This window comes from Bison bison, unplaced genomic scaffold (genome assembly GCF_000754665.1).
Source record: "Bison bison bison isolate TAMUID 2011002044 unplaced genomic scaffold, Bison_UMD1.0 scf7180017864168, whole genome shotgun sequence".
In the NCBI taxonomy this organism is placed as follows: Eukaryota; Metazoa; Chordata; class Mammalia; order Artiodactyla; family Bovidae; genus Bison; species Bison bison.
This window is the reverse complement of record NW_011494740.1, coordinates 1,546,538-1,569,409: the sequence shown is the minus strand read 5'-3', so window position 1 is coordinate 1,569,409 and position 22,872 is coordinate 1,546,538. Positions and strand designations below refer to the sequence as shown.

At 37.5% G+C, this 22,872-nt stretch overlaps 2 protein-coding genes across 7 annotated transcripts in view; one reads left to right on the top strand and one right to left on the bottom strand.

Moving 5' to 3' along the window:
• CMSS1 (cms1 ribosomal small subunit homolog (yeast)) overlaps nucleotides 1-22,872 on the bottom strand; it is a 395,179-nt gene that overhangs the window by 338,637 nt on the left and 33,670 nt on the right. The window lies entirely within an intron of this gene.
• Nucleotides 1-22,872, top strand: part of FILIP1L (filamin A interacting protein 1-like) — a 308,683-nt gene that overhangs the window by 260,805 nt on the left and 25,006 nt on the right. The window contains exon 1 of one of the 6 annotated variants that reach the window (XM_010841944.1): nucleotides 15-2,976. The exons of 4 other annotated variants lie outside the window; for them this stretch is intronic. The gene's annotated coding sequence lies outside the window, so the exon portion shown is untranslated. Of the gene's footprint in view, nucleotides 1-14; nucleotides 6,044-22,872 lie in introns of those variants that run through there. One more of the 6 variants, XM_010841943.1, reaches the window with a different exon arrangement.

Below are 22,872 nucleotides of genomic sequence, written 5' to 3'. Positions count from 1 at the left end.
CAGGTAAGCCCGGGAGAGCCGCTCCGCTCCAGCAAGGGGAGCGGAGAGCCAGGCAGTCTGTAGGTCGCTTTTAAAGTTATCAGCATCACGAACTGCAAACAGGTTTCGAAAAGCGCGTCCAATGAACTCTAGGATCAAAGCCTTTCCCAACTCACACAAAACTTAAAAAGTTTTCTCTGACGGAGAATACAGATTTGGGATTTATTTTTAAATGTGGAGGTGAGGGATGACTATATATTACAGACGCCTTCCAAATAAGTTATGCATTGTATCCTGCCTCTATTGAGAAATCTTTGGGGGAGAGGGTGGGGGGAATATGCTGTAATACAACAACTCTCCTGATCTTATCTCTCCTAGGACTCAAACTCCTTTAAGTCTTACAAGAGCACAAAGCGAAAAACTACCACAAGGTAGTGGATTTCTTTCCCACCCAGTGTCCTCTCTCTTTTATAAATCTTCATATGAAAGACTAGAAAACCCTTGTTAGGAATACATCTTGTAATTAGGATGAATCTAACTTTAAAAGTAAAGCACTTTTTAAGATTCAAAAAAATCCTACAAATGCTAATCTGTCTTAAAAACAAGTTTTAATTAGTACAAGAAAGTAACTATCACAGTTTTGTGTTCTTTTTACTTCAACTCCAGTCAATGGGTAAATGACAAACTGCACTGCAATTAAAGATAAAGCTAGTTTCTGACAGTAATATGTTGGACAGTAGTTCATAATGTAGAATTACATAATAAATTTAAAAAGTAAAGCCTACAGAAGAATTTTGTTAATATGTGGCATTTTGAGCCATTATTTATTACCTCTAAACCTTGAATAGACTACTGCTATAAATGAATCCTTACTGTATGATAACCGAACAAGTGGCAGATGCTGAAAATCGACTTATTTTACGTTACTTTTCAGAATAAAAATCATCAGAGGAATTAAAAATAAAATATGCTATGTCAAAAACACTGGAATATGAGATGAAAAATGATTAATCACTTAAATTTTACTTGGTCTGAACATATGTTATAAAACAAAACTTAACAAAAAGTGTGTGAAAGAATTATTTTCCTTGTAAAATAGTCTCTATGTTTTATCTATCATTTGAAACATAGATTTGTTTTACCTGGTCAAAATGTGGAATATATCTGTATTTCTAGTAATTCTGTGGTTGAGTTTTTAAAAGTATATGACATTGGTGCCTGCCATTTTTGCTTCAGAGAATTTTTGTTTTGTTAGCTAATTTTGTTTGGAGCAATGCAGGCCTTTGGTTTTAGTATTCTAAAAGAAAAATTATATGTTCCTTGGCCTGAAGATAGGCTTTACAAACTGCAGGTTAGTATTGAGAAGTAGGATTTCCTCAAAACTATTATTTCAAATCTAGGGAAGCCTACCATAATGAGAAGAGAGTGGGGGCAACACCCAGGTTACTGTGGAGAAGTACAGAATATGCAACAGAAAAGTTGTTTATTTGATATATGCTGTAACTGGAAACTGAAAAAGATTCCTGTCTTGGAAAAAAGGTATTCCACTCTTTTGAATCTAATAGAGGAGAAGAGAAACAGAAACCATCAATTATTGTTTTAGCTTTACCCAAAGTACCATCTGTATCATAAACTATTAGCTCAACTGTTGAAAATCATAACCTCTATCAAAGTTCTAACAGCTGTGTTTCCAGTCTGCATTTTATTTTTTTAAAACAGGCAAGCATCAGTTTGTAAAAAAATTTTAAATAACACACTTCAATAGTCCACACTATTTTCCATTTATTAACTTTAAAGCACAGTTGAAAGAACAATCACCTGTTAAAATCCCTTTTAAAATTGAAAGTTAAAAAGATTTTTCATGGATACATTATCTCACAGTGGGCTCTCTGAGTGAGCATTTCTTAGTTCTTGAGACAATTTATATGATGGAAAAAATATTTTGGATTGAATCAATGTGAATTTTTACATCTTCAAAAAACATATTAATTTTATAATTAATAAACTCATTTACCTTTCTATGGTGATTAACCTTACCTGTTAGGCCCTGGTATTTTTGTGCTATTTTCCTAATGCTGTGATGAAGTCTGTAGTAACAGTCAATATGAAAATACAAATCAAGCTTAGAACTTCTCAAGTCCACTTGCAATTCCCATTAATCTGCTTTCTCAAAATGCTCTGAATTTTGCTTTAGGATTCTTTGCTACCTCTCCCGCTCCAAAAATTGCCTTTGGTAATAAATGGATTTTGAGGTAACAATGAAAATGGGAGAGAGGAAGAATAAAATTCCATTAATTCTTCTTAGGTCGTGTTCTGTCTATATCTATTGCTTCAGGGCAAGGTGAATGCTTTTACAAGGTGAATGGAGAAAAAAAAAAATACAGCCTCCTATTAAAAGGAAGAAGGAAGGGGGAACAGGAAGAGAACTGTTTATAAAAGACTGGATATTATGAAGTAATATCAGGGTATGTAAAGCAATATTGGTCTCATCCTCCTTCAGGAATTAAAATCTGTTATCCACAAAGCCAATCATTATCTTGGAAAAATCAAACACACCTTATCCTCTTGGGCTTATCATTAATTTTAAATGATTTTTAGAGTTTAATTTATATTTGACTGTGAATTTAGCTTCAATAAAAACTGATTTAGTTTTTGTAAATTATGTTTAAATAAGGATTTAAAGATGAAGAGACACTATATATGCAGCGTAAGACTTTCGGAGAAATATTTTTATGGCTGCCTCTGCCATCACTACAGTCTATACGGGCCACCAACTCAGTCACTTAATGTTTCTGTCATGTGTGCTGCAAAGACTTGTAGAAAATCCTTTGGTCAGTTAGCTTCTGCTTGGAGGCTTAGGTGCACTAATTCCTTAGCAGATCATCACCAACACTGTTGTAAGTTCTCCTATATTTCCTTTTTTTAAAAACAGAGTTGAGATTCTCTCCCCCGGCCTTCTTCTGCACTAACATTACCTCCGTCTGGGAAAGCTGCAAGGCAAGTAAAAGTGGGAAGGCTCTCCAAGGAAAGTCACTTGGTTCTTTTTCAGATATGGGAGGACTTCCTTTTCATGCTTGCTCCAGGAGATTCTAATTTAGCAGGTTAGATAGGATAACAGCAGTTTTCATTCTGAGCCCAAGAACAGAGAATAACACATTAGCAGCATTCTTTCTCCAGTCTAACCATCCTCACATTCCTCTGCCCTACTGGTTTCAAAATAAGGTTAACTCTTAAAGATACAATTATTATTTTTTTTTAATGACTAGCTTAGGAAATGATATGTCTCTGTGTGGGGGAAGGGGTAAGAAGGTATGCAGAGGAGTAGGTAGGTAACTGTATCTACCACTGGGACAGGTAGAAGTGCAAATTCCTTGTTTCTGTTTATGGCAACTACTGATTCTAGGCTAAAGGACAGTTACTATCAGTAAAAGAGAGTGTATATTATGTCAGAATAGCAAACACTGAATCCCACAGATGTGAGTTTGAGAAGTGCCTTGATAAATTCTTATGGACTGTAGGATGTCCCAGGCCCCAGAGAGTGCATACACACACACACACACACACGCACACGCACATATACTCCCACACACACGTGTGCACGTGCACATATACACCCACCCACACACACCCTAGCAGGGAATGTCCATAGAACCTGATAGCTGGAAGAGACCTTGGAAGCCATGTGATCCAAATGCCTCACCTTGCAGAAGAAATTCATGTCCACTGTGTGACTTGCCTCAGAGACACAGAGCTGCTCAGAGGCAGAGCCAGGGCCGCCTGCATTTTTAGACTGCAGCCTTTGGTTTCCCCTTAAATGAATGGCAGGAAAAGATGAGAACAGAAGCCCCAGAAGAAGCCTTGGTATGTGTTAATTTGGATATAAAATCCATTAAAAAAAAAAAAAGTAGAAAGGTTCAAAGTCCTTGTTAATAAGTACAAGTAGTAAGAAGACAAAGAGAAAGGAAGGAGGTGAAAATCATTACAGTTTAACCAGGCTACAACAATGGAAGGGAGGTGATAAAGGAGAACAAAGAAAACAAATAATAAATGTACTTAAAGGTCCTTTGGGTGGCAAAGCTCGCTCTCTGCCCAAATGCTGAGAGGTGCCCTGCAAAGAGTGTGTATGCTTTACAGTTAAAGTCCCTTAGGCCTGAACCACTAACATGACAAGTGACCTCTTCTCAGCACCTTCCAACTAAGCAGTCTGCATTCCCTGTACCTCCCCAGCTAGCAGGTTCCCTTTAAAAACCCAAAGTGACTCGATACCTTTAAAACAACCCTCCCAGAACTTTCAGAGGAAGTCACTGTGGGCTTTAAGCTCCAGTGATACTTCTTTTACTTTACTTCATATCATGCATTTCTTATGACATTAAATTGCACATTAACTGCTAATTTGTTTATCATCTATCTCCTGGACTATAAACTCCTTGAGGGTGAGTTTTGCTACCACTTTATCCCTAGCACCTGGAAAAAAGAAAGACCTAGTTAAGTTAGTAGGTATGTCACAAGACCAAGAAGGGTATTGAATGAACATATGAACAGATTACAACCTAGAAGCTTCTTATTTGGGAAGAAAAGAATATTTCTGGAAACAGTGGGCTAGGAAGGGCCCCTTCGGACTTTGTGCAGGACCCTAAACAGATCTCTGCCACTGTTTCATTAAACCACATAGAACTGACTTACAAACACAAAAACCAGAAAACAAATTAGGCTCAGATTAAATCAAGGCAGTGAAGTCAAAGCAATCTGCTTTTACCGTACATTATATGTTGTGTAGGCAGACTTCAAGTCAGATGCTTCTCTGTCAACCCACCTCCACCTACTTCACTTTAACATCCTCCCCAAAATAATGAGAATGAAAATGGTGAAAGAGTACCAGGTGAATTGCCTCTGGGCAAGGAGTGGACGGGAAGCAAAACATGAAAGAGCAGCGTGTAGTGCTTTTGTCTCTAATAAAGGGTATTCCTCTGTTTCCCACTAATGTCTCTGCCTCAGCTGAATGCCTGCCCCCTACTGCATTCACGGGGACCAAACAGTTTGTCCTTGCTGTGACTAGAAATGAGCAGATTCCCGTTTTCAATATACTTGGATTCCAAAGTTTCTGTGGGTAATCCAGTGCATCTGCCAGGTTTTACAGAAAAGGAATGATTTTTCTGTAGTTTCAAAGTTAGGTAATGCCAGTGTCAACCTGTGAAGCCAGCCTAGGGCTTGTGACTCCTCATCAGTACCAAACATTTACTGAGTGTCTAGTAGGCACTGTGCTCAGTACAAGGGAGGACAAGCCTAGCAACTAAATTCTCCACACACCACACCATGTCGCTAACACAGCTACACCTACCATTGATGACAAGGGCTAAGATCATCAGTAGCTCTTACACAATGGTTTCAATCATTGGTCACTGTCCTGTTTAGGCTCTTTTTTAATGAATTGATAAAGCAATATAGATAATGTAGGTCAGCTGTACATAAAAATTAAGTAAAGATAAACCATTTGGGACTATTTTTTAAAAGAATACAACACAAATGTAGCCAATCTCCAAGCTTATTTACTAGTGACACTAAATTGATAGACAAACAGTGTTATCACAACACTAAGACTACAGAGTAGGAATGATGGTTCGTAAATTCTGCTCTTCTTGGCTCTGCCATCCATGCTCTGTGTAAGCCTCCTGTAGCCTTGGCTTCCATTAACTTAAAAAAGACATGATGTCATCCACTATAAGCATCTCTCAATACTAGGTAAGGACAGAATAGTGTGTAGTCACCCCTGAGGGAATTCTGATCAAGTAGAGCCAAAGATATAAAAATACAGCCTACTGATCGTTCATTACAGAGACACATCAGCTAAAGAAAATGGGAAGAATGTGAGGGGAAAAGTCCAATCTGAAGCCAGAAACAAGATTCACAGAACTATAGCCCTGAGCCTGTGAGAGCTCCAAATCATCCTACCAAGAGCAGCCTCAAGGATGAGGTCAGACCTTCGAGATGAGCGATTCTGACAAGAGTGAACCTTCCAGATTTAGCATATCTCATGGCCCACCAGTCTCAGAACAAAAGTTTAAAGGTGAACCAAGTTTTTCTCTCTCTTTTTAAAATTCTTTTTTAAGTGAATCAAAACAAAAACAAATCTCTGAGCAGAAATCATAAGAGGAATGTAAAATATTCATCACATTTGGGCTGACAAGACTTAAGTGACCACTGCTGTTACATTTGAAGAAAAAGGAAGAAGCTGCTTGGTCTAAGCACTTGGGGAGAGCATAAGAAAGCTCCTTCTTGCTGAAGACAAAGGGCCTGCAGTGAGATGCTGTGTAAGTCCCTCAGGCTTGGTAGGGACTGGTCAGTTAATTGGGAATGACAGAGGACGCGAATCATTCTGTGGAGTTTTATGAAAAGTAATCCTTTGCTGCTAATGAGATTAATTATTCTTTAACAATAATATCAATTTATTTATCATCAAGGTAGTTAAACACTCATTTTGTTAAAAGAAATACATTATGTTTGAGGTTCCATTTTAGCCTTCCGGCTTTCATACAACTGCCTACATGGGGCAGACCAAGATCTTTTAGATAAAGATGAGAACAACTTTGTTAAGTGATTATGGTTCTACTTGTGCCCCCTAAAATTATGCTATACAGGAATCTTCTAACAGTCCCATAAAATTCACTGGGCTGAGCAAAGATGCAAAGAAACACAGGCAAAGTTAACATTCTCTGGCTAGTTTTCCCACATCTGAACTTGATTAAACTTTGTGTTGAAGTGACTTCATGTCACTGAATGATTCTCCCTCCTCAAAAGTGACAGGAAAAAGAGGAACAAAATTCTACTTCTCCTTCTTTTGCTCTAATAATTAGAGTAAATTCTGAAAACTTTAGGTGGCATTCAGTCTAAGAGGGAGTCATGCTCCCCTTAGAAATGGGTCTTCTTACCTCTCAAATCCTTTGGTCATCCAGTATGTACCAAGTTCAGACCCATGTGGAGAACACAGAGGTATCAAATCTTTAAGGAGCTTATAGTTAGTTCAAGAGCAAAACTAATACAACATAACAAACTAGAAAGTGGTATAAAATGATACAGAGTATTTGTGTCACAAAACTGTTAAGAGCTGTGGGAACTCAGCCAGGGTCAGACAAGTTAGGGAACATTCATGGAAAAGATATAAAATGAAATGTAAATGTAGCATTCTAAAAAATGATGACAGATTTATTCCTTGGCAGTCTACTCTGAAAAGGGAATCTGAGGTAAAAAGAGAAACAAGGCTTGACCCAGCATCAGAACACGTGAAGTCTGATTTTTAATTCCATTGTTTGGCCTTTAGAACAACCTGGACTCCCATAGTGGTTTCAATCCTTAAAATGAAGATTAAAAGTGATGATAAAGCAGTTGGCCCAATGCCAGACCCATAGGAGACACTCAGTAAATGGTATCTTTTACTATTCTAGATATTATGCCAGTCTGCTCATAAGAATGATGTTCCATCAGCATCTGATGCTATTGAGGTCCACTGAGGCACAAGGGGTTGCCGTAGGGCCAAAGAGGAGGTGCTTTGTAGGATGCAGTCCCAAAGAACTCATGTTTTCATAATCCAGCCATGGATGAAGTAAAGGATCAAGCTTATTGGAGAAAATCCATGTCTCTAGTGCTTAATTAACTTCAGCGACTCTGAAAAGTGAGGTTATCTTTTATCCCTAAGTTCTCTGCTGGAAAGGAATCCTTAGTATGAGAAACGCACTTAAGCTTTCCTAAAGAAGTTGTAGTCACCTGAAATAAAAACCAAGTCACTGAATAAAGGATCAAGGAGAGAGAGCAAAAGGCTTAAAAGCTAATCTGGAATCTTCCTGTTTTACCTTGAAAGTCCTACCAGGCTGGAGAGGCACATATATAAAACAAATAGGTGAGACAGATGTTAGACAGCATGAGCTTAAGTAGCATATATTATGTCCTATAAAGATTCCCTTTCAGAAACTACTAAATACTTCTTAGGTGTTCAATTTTCAGTTTAATTATACTTTCAATTTAGCTTAACATTTTAGGTGTCAGACACCAAAATGATTTATTTCTGTACTGTTATAGCACGCTTATAACCTTGAACTACAATAAATGCCTGACATATAAAGAACCCAAAATAAATGTGAATCCCATGAAATTCCAATAACGGTTCCCTTATAGTTATGAACCACAGATCAGATGAGTCACAAAATCTTCTGATAGAATGGAATATACATTTTTGACATGTGAATTTGTGTACAGTGGTATATAGGAAAGAAGGGAGGGAAAGGACTTTAAAGGTTGGTAAAAGTGAAAGTCAAAGTCGCTCAGTCTAGTTGGATTCTTTGCAACTCCATGGAATTATCCAGGCCAGGTGAATTCTTTACCAACTGAGCTATTAGGAAAGCCCTTTAAGGTTGGTAGTGGTTTTTATCCTGTGCAACTGGGATCTGAGGATCGTTAGAGGCTTTGTAAACCATCGAGACGAAGGTGTATTGCTTTCCCCATGTTGCAGCTGAGGTAGCATGCAGATGGACAAAGGTCACAGAGTTCAGTGGATGGCAGATTTTGGTCAAATATCCCTGTCCATTGAATACAGGGCTCCTCCAAAAGTGGCTTGTCTGTTGTTTAAGAATTGGGGTTTCGCTTTTTTTCTTTGTTTTTAGCTGTGAACTTTAAAAGTGAGGGAGAGTGAAGTTAGTGCTTTTTTTCAATGAATTGAAAAAAACAATGACACTGTTTTCAACTACGGCAAGCATGAGATAGTTTGCCCTTTCTCAAAATTCAAATCTTAAAATGAAATAAAATTCAAAAGTAAGATATGATCAGGGCAAAACAGATTGGTCTTCATATGCATATGCACAGGTATACTATATAGCCTTTTCTTCAATTCTGCTACAATTTCTCATGCAGATTAATATAGCTAAATGGGGACACTTTTGCTCAAGGACAAAATCCACTGCAAACAGGCCTAGGGCCAAGGGAAGTAAAGTAGTAAGTCACTGCTCTCACCTCTAGCAGTCCTATTTGCAAACCACTGTAACATCTTGATGGAATTGCCCCTTACTGCAAAAGCTAAATATTCTCCAGAATACATTCATCTTAAAAGAACCCAACTTCTAAGAAGAGAAACCCAACTTCTAAGAGAGAAAATAGGATCAAACCCTGAGTTCATGCTTTCTCAATGCTCAGAAGTGGCAGAAAAGGGAAATACAACCCAATGCTCTGAATTGTTATGGAAAATTAAACAAGGTTAGATGACCAAAATAATTTTAATTTTTAAAATGTATGCAAGAGGACATGCACAGTCCACAGGAAAAATGGTCATTTATATTCCAACAGATTTTAGAATAAAACTTTCCCACCTATCTGTAATTAAAATTTACAGGTGACCCAGATTCATCAAAACATCATGTAGGAGTCAGAAACCAATCACCTTCTAATAGGAAAAGTGAGTAAGGGTAGATGGAGGATATTCACTGTGGTTCATGATTCAGTTGTTCAGCAGGCAGTCAGGCCAAGCATCAGGCTTCATCTTCCAACTGCTTTGACCTGCACATACTATTTAATGGTATTAAATGTTCCTACTTCCTTTGCCCTCCTTATTTACTGATTTACTAGTAGAGCTAAAAGGGAAAGGGGGAAAGAAGGAAGTTCTCTCGGGATCAAAATGTCTCACATTTTACATTCTTGGGGTTCCTATCTAGCTTGTTTCTCATGGCAAGCTTGTGACTTCAGTAGTCACAATAAAACATAAGCGTCTGTTGTTGTGGTTTCTAAATTTCTGAAGTCTAAATTTCCCACTAACAAGTTAGGAAACGTTTGGTTTCCCAAGCATACCATGTTAGCCGCTGCCTCTGTACAGGCAGCCAGACTGCAGGGAGGTGAAAACCAATGAACTCATCCACTCTGGCACATGACTGCTCCATGCTTTGGGCTTTTATGTTAAATATGAATGCCAGCGAATTAAGTATGAAAGCCAAATAAAAGAGGAAAACCTTTAAAAAAAATTTACAGGAACTAGGGGCTTAAAAATTTTTGGTTTTGGCTCAGAGTAAGATTCAGAAAAGGATTATTCTTTGTGACTTTTTAAAAAAGAGAATAAAAGAAAGAAAAACAACCTACCAAGGAATAAGCTTTAAGAGACAGGAATTATACTAATCCTCCAAAATACCAATTTGCAATATATGAATGAAAATAACCTGTGATCTGGGAAGAGAAAAAAGGGATGAAAGAGATTAACTGCCGCTACATCAGAATGCTTTTCTAAAGAATTTATTTCCGTTTTCCTCAATCCACTAAAGGGACATCTGAATATAAATGGATTTTGCAATAGGATAAATATATATAAATATTACTAATAAGTTAAAATACATACAACACACATTTAAGGGTATACAGCATTATGCCCTTGAAGTCTGTTTGAGAAAAGACTGCCTGTTAAAAATATTTTCCGAGAACTTTAAGTTCCTTGAAATGTTCTACGGAAATGGTATTTATGACAAACCCACCTCCTCTAGGGAACATGAGATGTTATTACTGGCAAAGTCACAATTTTTTAAACCATCCAAAAATAATCATGAATTTATGCCAGATGACTAAACATGTTTTATTATTACAGTGATTAAGGGAATATTTGCTAATGTCTCATGATCAAGCTCAGAGTAGCCTAATAGAGAGCTTATAGAGAGTAACAGTGACAAAACGGTAGATTGCAAGTGGCAGTGATTCTCTGTGCCTTTCCTGGGCAGAATATCACAGCACACATATTCACTGAAGAGGATGGGACACATGAGATAGGTGTGCATGTATGTCATGGTGGCGACAAACTGCTTTTCTGTAACATGAGAATAAGAATAGTTCCTTCTTATGACTATTTCCAGAACTAGCATGGTACATGGCATGTAGTAATTGCTCAATAAATGATTAACTGCTTAATCAATGATCGTAGAGGAAAGGAACTATAAACCGTCATCCCTCAGTATCCAAGTGGGAGTGGTTTCAGGACTCCCACAGATACCAAAACCAGCAGATGCTCAAGTCTCTCATATAAAATGGTGTAGTATGGTCAGCCCTCCTTACCTGTGGCTTCTACATCCGCAGATACAGAGGGTGACAGCACTACGTGTCTATTGCTTACAGTCACAAAACACTGTAGTTCAAAAGTAGAACAGGTATTTGTTCAAATGTAACAAATACTTAGTGAGTACCAATTACATACTAGGTACTGTTCTTGAGCTAGAAAATACAGCACTGATGAAAACAGACCAGTACTTGAGCTGTCATTGAACACACACACACACACACACCCCCCTTACCTCCCTGCTCACATGAAGCTTACATTCTAGTAGGAGAGACAGCCAGTGACCAAATAAGTAAAATACAATAAGTATGCAGGTGGCACTACAAGAACTGGGGAAGAGGCCTTCCCTGGGAATGCAGGCAGTACAAAAGCCACAGGCCTGCTGTGTTCAGGGAACAACATGGAAACTGGTATGACTGGAGTAGACTGAGCAAAGGTAGGAGGGGTCAGGGAGTCAGTGGGATAGGGACACAGTGCAGGAATGGACAAATGAACACGAAAAGCATGAGATGAGAGAGAAAGGAAACTCACGTGAGGTCAGTACTCTGTCTGGGCTTTCTAGCATGTAGACTGTTTAGTTGAAAGAGCACATGCTTTGCAGACAGTGACTCTTTATTCTGGCTTGGTTATTTGTGCTATTTGGCAATTATTTAACCTCTCTATATTTTAGTTGTTTGGTCCTTACCCTCATCTGTAAAACAGGAATAATACCTCGTAAAGTTGTTTTAAGGATCAAGTAAGATCAAGAGGCACAGACTAGACCCTCAATATGCTTGTTTCTTTTTTGCTATAAACTAAATCACACCCTGGATAGCGACTGGGAATTGGAGTCTGTGTTCCAGTACCACCAGGGCTACTGTAACAATGGCCTTGCATGTTATTTAATCTTTCTGGGCTTCAGTTTCCTAACTAAGAAAATGTAGATGCTACACACAGACATCATAAAAACAGATATAAATCAGTTAAGCTGTTGTTATAAAATGATAATCAAAGAATATTACTATTATAATTTATCTTAATGTTAAAAATTCAAAACTGCAAAAGTATATGACTCCTCTTCCTCTATCTTACTTCATCTCAAAAATCCTACAAATTTTAATTTTTTAAGCATGAAGTTGTAAAGATTTAGTAGCCATGTTGATTTTTATTTCCATATCCTGCCCCTGCTGAAGAACACTGATCTAATAGATCTCCAAAAAATGTTTAACTGCAAAAATCAAGGTGAAGGATAAAGAATAAGCTATTTTTTGTATAAAAAAGGGTAGATAAGAATCTTTACTTGTATTTTCTTGTTTACTCATAAAGACACTATAGAAGTACATGTAAGAAGCTAGTATCAATGGTTATAAGTTGGGGAAGAAGAACTGGCAGATGAAGGATGAGGTGGGATCCTATACCTTTTAATATACATATTTTGAAATGTATTTTATATATTTAGGAATGCTAATCTAAAACCCAAGACTGAAATTCAGACTTGTGAAGAGTTAAGACTGAGCAAAGAAAACTTTTTAATTACAAAGCGAAGTATACAACAGTATGAAAACCTCAAATGACCTCTTTCTCAGATAATCTGGGTATCCTTCAACCTGTTTGTACTTTTTTTTTTTTTTTATGAAATGCTCAAAAAGAATTTAAAATATCATCAATAGTCTTCTTCACTTTTCCACTATGAAAACTAAACCCAACAGTAGCACATACGAGTCCCCAAGTAGACAAGTCTTGGAGCATATTATCTCAGCGGAGAAAGTGCACTGCACATTTACACTCAAGAAACGATGAACAGGAGAAACATGAACAGAATATCAAAGAGGCTTTGGGAGAATCAGCTATTAGTATCCATTGTGGTATGCTGGCATGTCACTGGATAACGCACATTCAAAATATCATACTGTTCCAGGAAGGGAGAAGAGCTTGTGGTGTAGACCTGTGAACAAAAGAGAAACGGAAAATACTGATCCTAAATATATTTCAGCAGCAAACAGTGAAGAGTTATGAATGTTAGATCTCTTTGTTGTCTCTGACATTCCTAAGTTTTCCAAAAAAATCAACTGTGCCCTAAAATGGTAGTTACCAGAGGCAACTTCCCCCTGCTCCCAGATGTTCTTCTCTGCTGTCATCATCATCAGTTCAGCTTCCTACTCTAGCAATAACTGATATATATTGTGCCAGGCAGTATGCTAGGTGCTTTCGTATAGATTGTTTTAGTTAATCCTTAGAACAGCACTGTTATGAGCGAGGTTCCAATATTATCTCTATCCCACAGATGAAGAAAATGAGACCTGTAGAGGTTAAAATGCTTGCTCCATGACACTGGGTAGAAGTGGAGAAACCGAGACTCAGCTTTGAAAATTGAACTCCAAAATCTCAATTTCTCCCCCAGCACTACCGTGCCTCCCACAGGATTCCACTGCCTCTCTCTCGTTGGTGCATCAGTCCTGGGGGGTGTACTGGCTCTCTGTCAGTCATCCTGCCTGCCCCTTGCCCTTAGCCACCTGCACTGCTTGCTGCCATCTGCTGCTGGGGCAGTAGGGAATAGGCAGCAGACAGGACATCATTCCTATCCGAAAGCAAGCTACTACCACCGTGGAGCCAGTAAATAAGATACAGAAGAACAGAGATCACAGAGGGTACCCAGTCACCCACAGAGAGGGGAGGAAGAAATGAAAGAATGATAAACAGTCAAAGTGTTAGGAATGTGGGGACAAGCCAATATCATCATTATCATCAACTTAAACTTAAAGATGGCTCTGCATGCTATCTACCAGGCAAGGTGTTCTTGGGAATATAGATGCATAGTTGTATCTGTGACAGTCCAAGGCATCACATGCTGGGTGACTTTTTTACATGCTTCCCCTAGAAAAGAAAAAGGCAGCCAGGGAAGGCACCATGGCTGTGGGAGCCCCAGGCAGGCCTTGATGGATCAGGGAGATGAAACTTTCAGTTGGCCTAGGACCTGAAGTTTCAAACTGTTAAAAGACAGGCTAGTTTGCTTTTTCCTCCCTAAGTTTGTGTTTCAGTGTAGCAATCAAAATGGAAAGTCTGGAGAAGAAAAAAATGTTAAAATGTTGATCTGAGGAACTGCTTTCAAATAATTAAGAACCACATTCAGAGTGGTGGGGCGGGAGAACATGAATAGGCTCTTTACTGCATACTCAAAGTAATTGTTTTTTAAAGTTTCTTCTTGATGGCTATAATATATTCAAAGCAAAGGAAAAAAAATCCTATTCAGCAAATGGCAAAAAGAAAAATTCATCTGAGAAGATACTTTTCAATATGAAAAATTAAAATGGGTGTCAAGGAAGCATAAGCTTACTGGTATTCAATGAACATCCATTATCCCATAGTTCTTTCTGGAAAGTAACTTAACTGACAATACAGCACTGAAGTAACAACATATAATTCAGGCTCTAAGTAATTATCCTGGTACACATTTGCACACGCTATCCTTATTGTAACTCCCTTGTTAGTTTCCATTTCCTCCCCTGGCCCTAGACTGAGAACCTTTTTAAGTCTCCACCCGGCCCTTTGATTGGAGGGTGCAGTGTCTCCTAGACTAGATTCCAGGGTCTCATAATGAAAATATTCTCCTCAAGTTTTGTGCTGGTGAGCTCTCAGACTGACCTTTTTCTGCTTCTGAAACTTTGCCTTTCAGTAGTTTTTCTTTCTAGGAGATTCTTTGTTTCCATTTCTTTAAAGATTTTCTCCCAATGCTGGTCCTTTTGCTCAATCTGAGGATTTTATAAGCTCCTCTTAAGACCTTCTTTCTCTGCTAAAAGCTCCTTAACCTCCTGATAATTAGTAGGTCATTCGACTATTTGTGTCTTATTAATTCACTTCCTATGACCCTTGGGGAGCCAAACAAGACTGTACAGATGCTGAAGAGTCCTGACTCACCATGCCCCATTTTTACTTTATATTTCTCTGACACCAACTAAAGCCTTCTGTATCACTTCTTGCCCCAATTCTTGTTTCACAGTGAAGGAAAATAGCAACCCAGTTTCCTGGATCTGGACCCATTTATGGTGTCTCTAAGTGATCTCAATGATGATGACAGTATCTTCAGTAATAAGGACATAAAGCAGACACAGATTTATACTCATACATGGCTAGCAGACGCCAAAAAACGTGTTACTGTTCTTCTATATCTTGCTGACCAAGTCAAATGAATCAAGCATTACATTATGACTATGGTATGCTGGAGCTGTAATTTTTTTTAAAACCTTTGACTTCTGAGAGAAATAAAAGGAAGCAGCATACATAGAATAAAAAAGACTAGTCATAGCTATTTTTATGAGTGCTCCTAAAAATTAGACTAAACAGTGAAAAGTCCCATTGAAAAAGCAGAGAGTAGAGCAAGGAAACATAAATTACTGGTTGATTACCAAGAACCTATCTCAACCTAAGGAAGCTTTCTAACAAATTCCATGTAATTACTCTAAACTGCTTAGAATTCTGTGGTTATTTAACCATAAACCCAGCTGCTATCAATACAATGCAACAATTAAAATTACATATTAGATAAAAATTGCTAAGAGATATAGGGGGTTATCATCATAATCAGACTATCAAAGTCTAGCCATGAGAGCAGACATAAAAGTGAATAAAGCAGAGTATGTAGTTTCTTGATTATTAGTTAACATGTTAAATCAAGAAGAAAACGTAATGTATTAAACTAGCATAGAAAGAATGAAAGCAAATATAGAAATTGAGAGCCATCAAGGTGAGGTTACACAGTTAGGTCTAGGATGAGAGATGTACTATTTCGTATATCTTCAGAAAAGACCAAACAAGATTTGGTATCATCACACTATTTGGTTGTTGATGGGCAACTATTTTAAATTCTGACTAGAGTGACGTCTGCAAATATACAGGCAGGTTTTAACAGGAAGAAGGTAAACTGACAAATAACAGGCACAGTAGTTTGCACATAGTAGTCGCTCACTATAGTGGTATAATAGAAGTCTGAAATGAATTAACTGTCAGCGGACCTGCACAGCACTGAGGATGAACCCATTTAAGAACCAGGTCATTCAGTGGTTTCCATGCCCTTATTTCAAATTGTCGTTTCAAACAAAACATGATGTCTTATGGAGACAGCTTTGTCGTTTAGGATTTTTCTAAGAACTAGAAAAGAGGTATTTTCTGAAGGAAGGGAATTTTCCACCTAGCTGTTACAGGGAGCAATTAGTTCAATTAATGACATAAACACTGAAGCAGTGACTAGGCCAGTGAATCTGGGGACTTCGTTAGTGTGTTATGAAGTGAAGGGCTCACTCAGTAATAGCCTGCAGAAGTGACAGCCTAAACCAAAGGCTTTTCCAGAGAAAGACACACTTGCCATTTATGCTTCAACCACCTATCCTCAAGGTGAAGAGTGATTCTCAAAGGCTGGCCCCTTTCAAGAGGTCTATGAGGTTAGAGCTGTTTTTACAGTAACACTAGCTTTTTCACTCAAAGCCTCACAAGTTTTTCAGAGATGTGACGTGTGGTGATGTCATTGCTCTGACAGCTGATGGGATGTATGAAACAGCTCTGAGAATCCAGCTGCCTTCAATTAAGCCAGGTATTAAGAGTTTGTAGAAATACAGACAACACAGCCCTTTCCACCAGGTTTTGGCATTACAAAAAGTGATTTTTCATAAAAAAAATATGTTATTTATGTTTACTATTTTAATGAATAAATATATAAATATTTTAAAATATCTTGGTCTGAATTTCTAATACTATAAATATTGGTAGACATAACCCACACAATCAAAAGCTCTTCAGAGTCCTCAATTATTTTTAAGAGTGTAAAGGAGTCATGAGACCAAGAAGTTTTAAGAACTGCTGCTATGGAGACTTTACTGAGTTGCACTGAAATTATCTGCTCATCCTTCCCAAGAGCCTACAAACTCTGGAGAACCGGATCCTCCCCTCTTCATCTCAGTATAGCCCAGTATTATATTCCTTTGTTGTTTGCAAATTAATGAACAAAAGTGTTGTTACATTCATAACATCAAAAACTAAATTTAAGATCTACACAGTATATTTGTCTCCTAAAAGATGACAAATGAGAAGCTAAGCTGACTCTGAAGTTGTTCACTACTTATAGGTTGATTTCTGCAGCTACCAGAAACAACACAATGCCACGAACGGCTTGTGAAACTGGTTTTATTGGTCAATAATCATGCTAATCTTATTTATATGGGCCAGTTGTCTGAAAAATTAGGAAAGAATCTGGAAAAGCAGAACCAGAATTGGTGTGTTAGGGTGGTCAGATCAGAGATGAATATTTCCTTTTCAGTTTCATCTGTTTGTTGATGTAATGTTGTTTGTGTAGTAAACAAACATATTTGTCCAGGAGAGCTCTAGCTCTGAGGAAAAAATAAAAAGGACCACTCCTTTGTTTGCAGAGATGAAATTATCAGAGGAGAGTGAGGGGCTAGGATGTGGACGCTAGCTAACATCTCCCTTCTCAAACAAGCAAGCACATACAGTTCTAGTACATGGTTCTGAAGAAGGAAGAGAAGATATTTCAACAGTCTTAATTCTTTCCAGAGGCCACTGTACTTAACCAGTAATACCTAATTTTCTTAAATACCTAAAACCATGCTCATGGTAAGCATCAGAGCACCTTCTTTTAAAAATGAATAAAATTAGTCAGGATAATAGTACAGTGTTTTCCACAGGAAAATGTTCATTCATTCATTTAAAAAAACATTCATTTGGTACCTTCTACATGTAAGGACTTTGTAGTAGACACCATAGAAGACACAAATGAGTCAATCAGACATATGTCCTGTGCTTAAGAAGCTTATATTTTAGTAGTGTTGATTGTAATATACATAAATAAAAATAAAAAGTGGTGAGAATTATATATAAATCATTATGGCTATGACTGGCATTATAGCATTTAGACACACCATCTGTTTCCTATGTCTTATATGATGCAATTACTAACAGTCTTACATAGAGGAGATAAAATACAGTCATACATGTGTGCTGACATGTGTGTATGTAAATAAAAACTGCAAAGATGCTCTGAATGTATAATTTATAATAAGGAGCCAGCATTATGGTTAGTACCAAAGAACATTCAAGATGACAGATGTGATTATTTTTGAAAAAACAAGGAGCTAGCGTTGCACATAATAGTGATAAACCGCAGTAAATTATAACAGTTCTGAGCCATAATAGAAACTCGAAAGAAGAGGTGCCATAAGCCACTGCTGTAAACCAGTTTGGATTTAGCTACCTCGAATTTGTGTCCGTAAAACCAGCTTCTACAACCTGTTTTTATTGGACAAGATTCAGTGACTGTTCCTATAATCTTCTTGTGTCAGTCCTTCAACATGAATATGAGTACTCCAAGACAAGATTCTTCAAACTGGAGTACATATACTCTTGAGCGTGCATGCAAGAATTTTTCAGAGCACAAGCATGGAGAACATGAAGGGAATCAGTGTCTAAACCTGCAGTTCTCACACATGCTTTCCAAGACTGATCTGCTAGGGAGAAAAAAAAAAAAAATGCTTGTGCTCTAAAAGCTTCTTTTTCTAAAAAGTCATACTTAACAGAATCTCACCAAATGCATATTCCTGGGTTGGAAACCCCTCAGTGGTACAGATGTAGGGACAACTCTAGGAACACTTACTTCTTATATAGTCCCATGAAAGCAGAGCATCAGCAGCTTCAGGACTAAACCACTGGATGGAAATATGCAAATAGTACCTGTTATTTCATCTGGGCCTCATCTCTTTTAGAAGTGAAGTGGCTGCCAGAGGGATGTGTATTTACACACTGGCTTAAGTTGAAAAAAAAAAGACAGACTTTCCCTGAACGTCTGTTTTGGCTGACTGGTTTGCCAATGATGACTTTTAGATTATATGGCAGATGTTAATATGTATCTTCTGCAGTTATTTAAACCCTGAATACAAAATTCCAGATTCCAGTGAAGTGGTACTTAGTTTAAAAAAATTATTTTAGAACAAATTATCAAAAGAGAAGTTAAGAAAACCCCATTTAAAATAGCACCAAAATGAATAAACTACTCAGGAGTAAGTTTAATAACCAGGAAGGTAAAAGATCTGTATATTAAAAACTGTAAGACATTGATGAAATAAAATGAAGAAGACACAGAAAAATAGACTGATGTTCTATGTTCATGGATTGGAAGAATATTGTTAAAATGTCCATACTACCCAAATTGTGAAGATTCAATGTAATTCCTATCAAAATTACAATGTATTTTTTCACAGAAATAGAAAAATCAATCCTAAAATGTATATGGAACCAAAAAGATGTTGAATAGCCAAAGCAGTCTTGAGAAAGAACAAAGCTGGAGGCATCACATGTCCTGATTTCAAAGTATACCAGAAGGCTATAATAATGACAACAGTTGGTATTAGCATAAAAAAAGACATAAGAGACCAGTGAAGCACAAAAGAGAGCCCAGACATAAACCCATCCATATATGGTCAATTAATCTTCAACAAAGGAGCCAAGAATATACAAGGGGAAAAGGATAGTCTCTTCAATAACTGGGGCTGGAAAAACAGGACATGCGCATGCAAAAGGATGAAATTGGACTCCTATCTTACATTACACACAAAAATAAACTCAAAATAGATTAAAGATTTGAACCTAAAACCCGAAACTAACATTCCTAGAAAAAAATACAGGGGATAAGCTCTCTGACAATGGTCTTGGCAATGAGTTTTTAAACTTGATACCAAAAGCAAAGGTAATAACAGCAAAAATAAGCAGATGGGATTTACATCAGACTGAAAAGCTTCTGCACTGCAGAGGAAACTGAACATAATGAAAAGGTAACTTATGGAATAAGAGAAGATATTTGCAAACTACATATATCTGATAAGGGGTTAATATCCGAAATATACAAACTCATACAATAGCAGAAAATCCAAATAACCCAATTAAAAAATGGGCAATGAACCCAAATAGACATTTTTCTAAAAAAGATACACAAATAAGCAGGTGTATGAAAAGGTACTCAACGTCACTAATCATTAAGGACATGCAGAAACACCATGTGAGATATCATCTCACATCTGTGAGGATGTCTGATATCCATCTCACATCTGTGAGGATGTGGAGAAAAGGGAACATTTCCTGTACACTGTAGGTGAGAATGTAAACTGGCACAGTCACTTTAGAAAACAGTATGAAGATGTCTCAAGAAATTAAAAACAAAATTACCATGTGATCCTTTGGTATATACCTGAACAAAAAGAAATCTCTATCTTGAAGAGATATCTATAACTGCAGCATTATTCATTCTAGCCAAGGTATGGAAACAGCCTAAGTGTCTGAGAACGAATGAGTGGACAAGGAAAATGTGGCATGTATTTGTGTTTAAATACAAATGTATTTTACATATGTAAATATGCAAATACTTTACATATATAAATGTATATGTGTAAAGTACATTTTATAAAATGTATATAAATGTATAAATCTATAACATATTAGTGGACACATGTTACATATATGATACACTATATAACATATATCTACAGTACAGATATACATTTATATATGTGTACACAGACATATATATGGTGGAATATTATTCAGCCTTTAAAAAAGAAGGAAATCCTGACATTTGTGACAACATGGATGAACCTAAAGGGCATTATGCTAAGTGAAATAAGCCAGGCAGAGAAAGACAGATGGCACATGGAATTGCTTAAATGTGGAATCTAAAAACAAGTTGAACTCAGAGAGTAGAATGGTGGCTGCCAGGGACTAAGGGAATGGGGGGAAATAGGAAGGAGTTGGTAAAACTACAGTTATAAGATGAATAAGGCCTGAGGTTACAATGTATAACATGTGACTGCAGTTAATAATACCATATTTTATAGCTGAAATTTGCTAAGAGAGTAGAACCTAAGTGTTTTTACACACACACACACAGAAGGTGAATATATGAGGTGATGGAACTACTGGCGGGAATCCTTCCATAATTCATATGTATATCACTACATTGCATGCTTTAAATATTATCTTTCAATTATACTTGAGTAAGTAAAAAAGATAGCATTTGCTAAAAGAAAGTGCTATAATTCGGCTTCCCTGGCGGCTCTCAGTGGTAAAGAACCCACCTGCCAATGCAGGGAGACACAGGTTTGATCCTTGGGTTGGGAAGGTCCCCTGGAGAAGGAAATGGCAACTCACTCCAGTATTTTAGCTTGGGAAATGCCATGGATAGAGGAGCCTGGCAGACTACAGTCCATGGGGTTGCAAAAGAGTCATACAGAACTTAGCGACTAAACGAGATAATTATTCTTTACATGAACAAATTAACTGTACATAATAGAAAATTATTTTAGGAGCTATAAGAACAAATAGTTGAAAACCAGTGCTCTATGAGATATGAATTAAAAAGAATGTAAGCACGATGATAAATGAGAATTTTTATTTAGGCTGCTAAGTTTCTCTGATACACAGAATGTGCCTTGAGAAAGACACCATTTGTGGACCAGGTCCATGAAATAGTTGGTGTTCCTGTTAGAGAGGCAGTGTGGTTGGGGAAAGAGAACAGGTTCTGCCCCTTCCTGATCTTTCTGACTCTCCATTTTCATTTTCTCTGTAAAGTGGAGAGTAATCTCAAACCCTATAAGCTTACCATGAGAATCAGAACTAACAGCTATAGTTAATAGCTCAGTGCTTGGCAGCACGTCACTGGCCCTAAAAGGTAGCCATTATACAGTCTCATATATTTTAGTCTTTGGGTTGAAACTACAGTTATTTACTGCCTTCTTAAAGGAGAAAATTTAGTTACTAACTCAAACACTTCTGATATGCATTTTAAGATTTTAAGTCATTTTTTCCAATAATAACAACAGATTTTAGATTAGTCATTAGTCCTGCTGGATGTTCTCTGTGAGAAAAATGGATGGCCCTGTAGGTCAGGAATACAGGCTATACCCACCCACAGTTGGGGATATTATTAATAATGAACAATTGGGTAAGTTAATATTCAGCCAGAATACCATTACTAGACAACATCTGACACATAAATAGTAAAGTCTTAGTCCTGACATCACCTGGGAACTTGTTACAATGCAAATGTTGAGGTCCGCTCTTTGCCTTCACAATTGGAATTCACCATTTAACAAGATTCCCAGGTGATTCAATTGAACGTTAAACTGTGAGAAGCACTGGTAAAGAACAGGCTATGAGCAGGGAAGATACCACCACCAGGCGTATATGTAATTCGAGTGGGAAAGCTGAGTAAGGACCATAAAGAGCCTAACTTGTAACGACAGACTGATAGATACACATGTCTATAAACACACAACTCATACACAGGTGTAGATCACAGTGGTTTTCAATGGGGGGTGGTTCTGCTCCCCAGAAGACATTGGGCAGTGTCTGGAGATATTCTTGGTTGTCAAAGCTGGTGAGATGCTCCGGGCAGGCGTCTACTGAGGCGAGACCAAGGACGCTGCTAAAACATATTACAGGGCCCCTTACCATAAAGAATCAGTTGGCCCAAAATGTCAGTAGTGCCGAAAATGAAGAACCCCTAGCATAGATTATACAAACCTATCGATTGGAAAAGGCACTAAGACATAGTAATTGGAACTATTCATGGGAGAAGGAGCAATAATTTGACCTCACAGTTCTGACGGAAGAATTTCATATCTAGATATCTCAAGATCTGTGCTGTTGAGTATCCTGATTAAAAGCTCTCAGATTTCCTTACCTGCTGTTACTAGTAAAACCAGAGTCAATGATAACCTTGTTACATATAAAATTAGTCAGCTTCAATACCTAAAACCCATTAACATGCAAAGAAAGATAAAGGATACAAAACT